We start from the raw sequence: 9,407 nt of genomic DNA, 5'->3' as shown, positions 1-9,407 counted from the left end.
CCATTAACGCAGGTTTTTTGTCTACGTAGGGTTTAAAAGGGCTTAGCATCTAGGGCCTAGCATGGTGGTCGCAGAGACCCAATTTTATGGAAAAAAAATACACATGCTAAAGAAAAGGGGATTAAAGGTAAATTCGATAGCTATATGATTAACGAAGCCTTTGGGCTTTGGCATGAAAAGTAGAAAACATATTAAAAGGCCATATGGCCTAGCATTGAAATATGAGTTGGCACGATTAGAGCCCATAGCAGTATGAACAAAAAAGTGCTAAGTCAAGTGGCACATTCAACAGTTAGAGCCAAACCCACTAGAATGCAAATGCATGAACGAGTCGCCATCTTTAGTAAGTAACAGTTAAGTGGCACAAAACACAATAGAGAATTAAAGTGCATCAATGAGTTCACAACAAAATTGGTACATAAGCGAAAATAACCATAAACAAAAATAACAAACCACAACTAAACCCTGTTAAGAACCAAATTGGAAAAAAGTGCAGGAAAATAGCAGAGAACTCACAGTTTGAGTTTCGAATAGCAATAATGGAATAAAAAACTTGGTGAAAACTCAAAGGACTAAAATTAATAGGACAAATGAAAAAAATATTATTTAATGTAGAAAATTTGATAGCAAGATAACTAAAGATCAATTCAAAGGTATGAGTCTTGAATTCTTTAAAAGAAAAATTCGAGCAACAAAGTTAATGGTGTGGTAAGTGTATTGTATATTGTGTGTTGTAGGAATTGGTGTGTGCAAGAGAATTATCAGTAGGAGTAGGTGGTTGTGGGGAGTTGCATGAGTGAGAGTATAAGATTGTTTTGAGAGAAGCACAGTGTTGTTCAAATGTTGTATGAGGCAGAGTTGTTATTGTTGGTGTTGTTGGTGCATCATTATTTTTTCATCAATGAGAAAGTGTTGATGTTGATGGTGTTTTTATCATCAACCATAAATTTCTTAAGGTGATCTATCCAACAACTAGAGATTGTTGAAGGCGTGTATGATGGATTGTGTGAGATGTTGCGGTGAGAAAAAAATTATTAATTTATGAGGTAACAAGTCTCTAGGTTCTAGTATGAGAATGGTTGAAATATGGATCAACAAGACCAGCAAGTGGTATCTTGCAGATCAGGGGTAGCAACTCCTTCTAGTCAGTGCCATTGAATCTTTTCTGGTAGTAGTCCCTTTTTGTGGATACTAATAAAGGATCAGGAGCAAGAGTCCCTTTTAGTGGTAGCTAATAAAAGAGTAGGGATATGAATTCCTTTAAGTAGCAGCTAATAAAACTATAAGCCATAGCTTGTGGGGCCATGATGTAATAAAGTTGAAGATTTAAATAAAAGTAATATTGGTGTCTTATGTATATGTCCTTCATGTGCTTAATGTTTATGATGTTATGTTCCGCATGATTGAGTTGTGTTGTTGATCCATGAATTATTTTTAAAGTGATTAAAAAGTGAAATTTGTGAGGAATAGTATAATTTGGTCACAGTACTGATTCACCCCCGAGTAGTGTCCTAGTTTCCATTTATTCTAACAAGATTATCATCCTGGAAGAGGGAAGGGAGAAGAAACATATTTTCGTTACTTTTCTCTTGTGCCTGTGAAATGCAATTGACTTGTATATGATCACTTCTTGAAACAAAATGTTGAACATCATTAAGGGTTGAAGTAGGTGGGTTGATAAGATCATGAAACAACAAATCATGAGACATAGATAGTATAGGCTGAAGGGTATCACTTGAGGAAACCAAGTTATCATTTGGATAAGATTTAAGATTGGAATGTTGTGCACTAATATGATATTGAAAACCCTAAGTATAAAATTTCACTCCATGCTCAATGCAATTACTAAACAATTACAGGTTCTCCTCAATAGGAACTAGATCATGGGAAAATTGTGGAGGTTGAATGGATGGATTCGTAATTTGATTTTCAGATTTTCCAACTTCAACATCATCACGAAGAGGCACACCCAAATTGATACAAGAAAAGGAGGAGGAGAAGGAACAAAAGGAATAACACGCCCCTCCTAAAAAATTTGAGGTGTCTCATGATCAACATAAGTTCAAAGAGGGGAATGATCAAAGGGTTCAAAAGTGAATTATTTGATGGAAAAAAGAATCAAGCTTTGAAATGTTTCGGTGATAAAATGATAATTAAAATCTTATGGAGGAAACTCATATTAAAGGTGCATAAATCAATTAAGAAAGTACTCTCTAGATTCAACAAATTTCATTATGATCAGATCAATATTATCACATACATATTCATAATCATACCTATCAAAGGCTTGATAAAGCTCCTTGACAAATTGATCAAATGAATGAATGGAAGTGGTTGGAAATATATGACACCATTTGTTAAATTGACTTTCAAGAGTGAGGGTGAATAATATAGAAACAACATATTCCTCACTACCTTCATCATTAATCTCATGAGACTTAGAAAAACCATGAAAATTAGATATATTCTTGGTTATGAATGTACCACCCTCGCCACCAAACCTAAATTGAGACAAGTCATCAAACTACTCTTCCAAGATGAAAGGTTTACTGGGAGACAGGTTAGAAAAATAGTCTGGGGATATGATTTGGGAAAGAGCCATTTGAGATAAGAGATTCAAAATAGAATCAATGGGCACAACTTCTCATATAGACCTCCTTCTGGGGCCACCTATTGACGGTGCTATAAATCCATCAACCAAGGGTGGTATCTCCAATGTGAAGTCCCAATTATACCTCACGAAATTTGGAGTAGAAGACCCAATCAAAAATACAATTGGTTGCTATTTTCCTTAGGGATTTTCCTTGGATTCAATTACTAACATAAGCACTTATAAAAAAATATTTGTAACAAGCAAGTGAGATAACACTATGAGACATGCAATTGTGATGTACATAAGGTACTTTCAAGGCAAGGAGAAAGAGAGTTAGCCTCTAGAACAAACTTAATATACTATTATAAAATAGACACACAAGAGCATAAGATGATCATTAGTTAACTGGAAATGTATTTCACAAGACAACCATAATCCTAAAACCAAATACAATACATATTCAAAAATATATGTACCAAATCCACCAAAATTGTTCAATTTCGTCATCACATGTGAACAAAACATATATCTCAAACATATAAAGAATAGTCTTACTATATTCTTGATAGATGCATGAAAATGTGTTGTCTCATCGAGCTTCATATATTAAATGGAAGTGCTAAGATATACAGGTACAATGTTGCCTTACAAGCCCCAATAGTGGAACATTATGTCACCACATTCTCCTCCAAAGAAAGATCAGACTTCTATCCTATGCCAATGCTATAGAAGTGAACGTGGGAAGTTCAACTCCCAAAAGCCCTTTTTCTTGAGCCATGAGGGTGTATCTATAACAAATGAGGTGGCTCTCTACCTCCCATGTGAATCTTGACCTCTGTCATGACTCTTCATCTTGTATAGTGACCTTTTGAATTATTTCTTAACCTTTGAGCTTATATATGAATTTAGGAATTTCTAGTGACTCTTAATATTCCATGTTGGACGCTTGGTCTTCAACATTTCTACATTTTCTCATTTTCAGAAATTACACAATTACATTCCACAAATGACGTGGAAACATACTATGACCCATTTGATTGTTGAGAGGACTCTTGAAAATGATGACATGGAACTTCATGATGATTTAGCATTTCCAATTTTCTCCTTTTAATACTTTCTTTTCATATTTAGGATGGATATTGCATGTGTTTCATCTTCATCCTCCAAGGGGTTGATTGACATGGAGCCTTCATGTGATTTATATATTTGGTATTCTATGGTAAGCTAGTGTCCTTTCATTTTCTTTCCTAATGACTCTGTCAGGGTTACAACTTCACAAGTGTCTTCTGGTATGATCTACTCCTCTCACTCTTCGAGCATCATCCTGCGATTTTAAGATGTAGTGATGAGCCTCGATATTGCAACAAGAATGCTGCAACTACCAAGGCTACTGACTTTAATTATCAACCTGGAGTTCATACAAACTTAAGAGGTATTGGAACTATATGTGCAACATACAATGTGTACTTCCTTTTCTGTCATGATCTAACGGAGTGCATGTATTGAAGTCAAATTGTAAACTAATTTTAGAAAATGAAATTTTTGAAATGGAACCTTAACCTATTGCAAGAAAGAGATTACAAGGAAACCTATTCTAATTTCATAAATATCATGAACTAAATGTAAAAGAAACCTAGCTTAACCCTATTTATCGCATATGATGATTTAAACTAACTGAGCATGAAATATGATCTACTGAGTACTAACTATTGCATGCATGTGTAAATATCAAAGAACTCATTTATTAAATCTTTTTGCTTTATGAATGCAAATGCCAATATTTCCTTGATCTTAGGCAAGGGAGACAAGTGTGGATCAAGACAGTTAAAATGGTCTCGATGGCATGGAGATCAAATAGAGGCCTAATTCTAGCTTCAATGATGATTTTTCTCAATTCAGGCACAATGTAGGATTTCCTACAGGATGCAGATTTCCTATAGCATGCTACAGTGATTTACTACGTGATCCCCTAATTTACTACAAGATGTTACACAATTACTATACGAAATTATAATTCATCGAATGTGTTGGACACCTGATCCTCTAAGGGTTGGTGTAGAATGTGAAAAACCACGAGAGTCCAAGAGCCCTTGGGATGTGGAACCCAATGGTCACACAAATGTACTATAAATGTATATCATGTCAATAATAATGTATTCAATGTTTATCATCCACCTTTTTTGTTTACATGCCTATGACTTTAACAAGGTATCGAAGCTACGGTTAGGCCTACGCATTTTCAAATATTGTCAGCATTGCATTCTTTCCATAATTTTTCTGCCATTTCCCTATTTATAGAAATATTCTAATGTTGCTTTGTTGCACTTGGGTGCTCTAGCAGACAATTTCATTAATCTTTTTGAATGTGTATGCGTTGAATCTCTTTCCGTTATGTATGCTAGTTCATATGCTGAATGTGTATGCATTATATTTATATCTACATATTCTATTACTATTTTGAAAGCCACACTCTCTTGTTTGTGATGTCCCTTGGTTGATTCCTATTGAAGGTTGGCCTAACATGGAAAAGTTGCAATGAATATGTGTTGAAGTCTTTTTTGTTGCCTGCGCGAGGAGTTGATCTGAGTCTCCGAGTTTTTTAAAACCATAAGATAAAGTTGGGTCGTTAGTGTTGGTTGCTCTTTAACATATGACCATTCATATATTATTCTCTATGCATGGTAAATTTATCTGTGTTCATATAATATCAATTTCCAATGGAAGCATGAACCCTGAACTCATGATCCTAATGACTGCAATGTCAAAAGAAATGATGCTTGGATCTGCATTGGCCTATGACTTGTTGGTAACCTTCACCAATGACTATAGATTGGTTGAATATATCCTAGACTGATCCCTTATTTTCCTCTGTTAAATGAAAGGTATATCAGAAAAAGGTTCTGAAGGTGTGTCTAAACTCTTCAATCCAAATATATTGACTTTTGGTTTGGCACATTGAAAACCATCTTCCCAAGAAAAAAAGGGATCGTCATCCACTATGCATGTTTGTATGTTCTATCTACTTGGTTGTGTAGCAAAAAAAAATCCATGTGACTCTAATTTTAACTTACCAGTGGAACAAGTTTAGGATATATGCATGTTTCCCCACATCCTGTACCTTTCCTGATATTACATCGTGGTTATATGAACCCTTCTATGACATTGATTTACCAAATAAATCATTTAAGCCAACTCCCAACCTATATGAAAGATTTTCATTTGTCGTCTGTGCCTTACATGTTTGTTGATTGAATCCGATTAATTTATCCTCTGGCCATTTCAATTCCAAACTTGATATATCACAAGAAATTAGTCCATCCTTTTGTTCTATCTTTTCAGCCCACACACTTGTTGCTTCAACATATGGTATAGGCTTTCCAGTTGTGACATCCGAACCATGCGGTTGAAAGGAAGCCATGAGGAGCTGATAGGCAAGGGTAGATGCAAATGACATCGTGAAAGACGAAGTGGCTCCATCCCATGGCATTCCACAGGTGGCGCATATTCGAGAGTTTGGTCCCAGAAGCAATTAAGCCTTGCACTTATGACATCTAAAGGGTCTAGATCCTGCATTTTCCACCAAGTGCTGATACCATGGATACCATCTCTCTATTAGCATTGAATTTTCCATGACTTTGAATTTCTGTGAGACTATCTTTTCAGCATTGAAGCAGTCTTTGAGTAGCTCGTGTTTCATTGGATTGTGCGTTGAACGATTCATATTTTGATGGCTATAACTCCCATTTGAAAGCTGTAATCTCACATGAAGTGATGCATTCCTCTGCATTGATGATGGTCGTGGAGTATGTGGAATACTAAACGTCAGATTACATATGCGGTGATGTTGTTATGTTGAAACAATGAATGAAGCATTAGTCTCTGTGTATAAGTCAATGTGGGATGAAACATTGTGAGAAACCTTAAATACTGCACATTCATTTCTAGTGCATTGAATAGTTCATTGTCTTGACTAATATATATTCATGTTGGTCGTTTTCCTATTTAAATATACAGTGAAGTATATGTGTTGGTTCATATATGAACACTCATACCTCATTCATTATCAGGACACGATCAGATTGTGTCTAAAATATTGGACTTTTGCTACTGTTAATGAAATTTGTGTTTGATGTGGTATAAAGACGTCAGTTTCTGCCATTTGGTGCATTAAAGAGGAAGAAAAAATTGACATAGATGCAGATTGGGGAGAATTTGGAACTCACTGAGATATTGGTCTGTTCAATTCTTCCATAAATAATTGTGCCTTTAAAATTTCTAGTTCCGTTATCTCAGACTCCTTAATTCTTCCATAAATAATTGTGCCTTCAGAATTGCTTGTTCCATTAGCATTATTTTTAAAAATGTAAATCTACGCTCTACAAATCAAGTTTCCATTGGAAGCCAAAGTTCCTCATACTTGGCTGCCAGAAACAATATTGTGCTACTCTTTCAGATGGAGATAAGTCTGATGAGCTAATGAGATTGGGTGCCAAAACTCGGTCTATTCCCAAATTTGGGTCAGTTTCCCTTATCTATTAGTTCCTTTACTATTGTCAAAGTATTAATAGGTTGGAGTCCCCTATTTTCTGCAGGAGCCATTGGTACGACATCTAAAGCATCTACAAATGCCTGAACTTCATAATGCTCCACTCCAGGAATCTTCTCAAACAACTGAGTGTGTGGTGGCTCACACTGTGCCCATGAATGACACTTCATTTGGTTGTAGAATCTAAATGTTCAAATTCGATATCTATATATATCTTTCAATTACCGATTTGTATATTTGAGATTCAAATTTGAGGTTTTCTGAGGGGTGAGGCACTTTGTGTTTTATTTTAATGTCACTTTCTAGAATATAGGATATTGCAGTAACACTGAATTTTGAGTGACAATTGCTACCAATAGTTGTGATCGGTTTCTTTAAAGTATAAGTTTGATAATGAAGAAAATGACCAGAATTGATAATGCATTAGAGTTGTTAAATACTATGATACATTGCACTGTTGATGAGATGATTAAGATCAACAAAACCTCTCTTTCCAATATTAAAAGGTGTCTGCAAAATACACAAAAGAATATTGAGTTTTTCTAGCTTGAGACAAATCTATAGCAAGAGGAGTTACAATAGAAAAGACATCATTTTGAACCTATTTTTGTTCAGAACATTGAGACACCCACCCATAAAATAAGTCAATATTGTTAAAGTTCATTCAATTTAGTACCCAATGAAGCAGTAGTTGTACATGCACATGCAAAGGTTCAATTTGCACTTCCCAAGCCCATCATCAGACCTTGAGAAGAGCTTGTCCACAACAAGAACATAATAGGTCTTGGATATGATAAGGAGGTCTCCTTTAATATTCCAAATTACTCAATGCCCATATAGCTTCAGAGCATTCGATTCCTTCATGATAGTTCACCTTCAACTATTCCATATTCTACCCCTCTTCTACAACAACAACAACAGATTGTGAAATGGCAACACTGTGACCGAGTTCGCCATATGAAAGATCACTGTTTTGATCTTCATCCATGTAAGAAATATCATAAAACTAGTCATTATTCAAATAGATGCTTCAGAAAAAAACCTCCTACAAGAAAAAAGATTCATCTTGGATGGATCACTTCTTGGCAATGGGCTTCAACAACCAAGAAGATATTTCAGTGATATAACAGGATTTGTTCTTGAATATTGAAAAGTATTGTAGTTGATATCTCCTCATATTCTCACCTTGTATCTAACAGGGGGGAAGTGATGGTCATCTACAAGCTTTAAAGCCACATCAAGCGAGCCTGAGCCACAACCTTCCATACTAGATTCACAGTTGTAGCCAGAAACAAATATGCCCCTGACCATGCCTTCAGTCCGTGATACTTCTTCAAAGAATTTGGGGACACTTCCTCTAGTAGAAGACTTCATATTCTTTCTACTTTTGGAAGAATTTTAGGAATTTCATTAATCATTCCAGAGTTGTTGGTCACCCTTAAACCATCACAGGTTGAAACCTCCCTTTCATGGTTGAAGGTTTTCCTCTTAAAAACATCAGGAGCAATTCCTCTAGCGAAGACCTAAGATTCATGCCAAACTTCGAAGAGTTCTGGGAACTATGCTAAGCATTCCAGTGTTCGTGGTCATCCTTAAACCACCCCCCATGTACAAACCTTTCAGAGATCACATTCAGCCTAGTGCTACCATGCAGTTTTGCACATTTTGTATTATAGCTCTCTTCTTGCACTCATACATACCCCTTCAGATTAATGGGGGGAATGTTGGACACCTAATCATCTAAGGGTTGGTGTAGAATATGAAAAACCATGAGAGTCCAAGAGACCTTGGCATGTGGAACTGAATGGTCACACAAACGTACTATAAATGTATATCATGTCAATAATAATGTATTCACTATTTATCATCCACCTTTGTTGTTTACATTCGTGTGACTTTAAAAAAATGACCAAGAAAATAAAATCAAAATTGGATGGGAGAATTTTTTTTATTAACTAGGATGTATTGGGTCCCCATTTCAAGTAGAATCACTCAAAAATACCTTTTTTAACCCATGCAAAAAAATAGAAAAACATTACTAGTCGAAGATCTAGAAATTCAAGAACTAGTGAGCTAATAAATCTAAAAAATGCCTAACCTAATCAATTGTAAATGTATTGGGGTAATTTTTTTTTTTTTTTTTGAAATAGAATCTTTTTGTGATGTAATTCAAGTGGAAGAAACTTGATTGAAACTCATTAGCATGCTCTAAAAAATAGCAGAAATTTATTGTTCTTTGCCAAGAAGGAGTTCCAAAAATCTAGATTT

General features: G+C 35.3%; 1 pseudogene; it reads right to left on the bottom strand.

The window, feature by feature from the left end:
• Window positions 1–5,354: 5,354 nt before the first annotated feature.
• LOC149142529 (uncharacterized) lies at window positions 5,355–6,314 on the bottom strand (annotated as a pseudogene).
• Window positions 6,315–9,407: the final 3,093 nt, after the last annotated feature.

The sequence above is a fragment of the Pinus tabuliformis genome, chromosome X (genome assembly GCF_031772625.1).
Source record: "Pinus tabuliformis cultivar Carrire ecotype Pingquan chromosome X, CPIR1, whole genome shotgun sequence".
Taxonomy (NCBI): domain Eukaryota; kingdom Viridiplantae; phylum Streptophyta; class Pinopsida; order Pinales; family Pinaceae; genus Pinus; species Pinus tabuliformis.
This window is presented reverse-complemented; position numbering and strand designations above follow the sequence as displayed.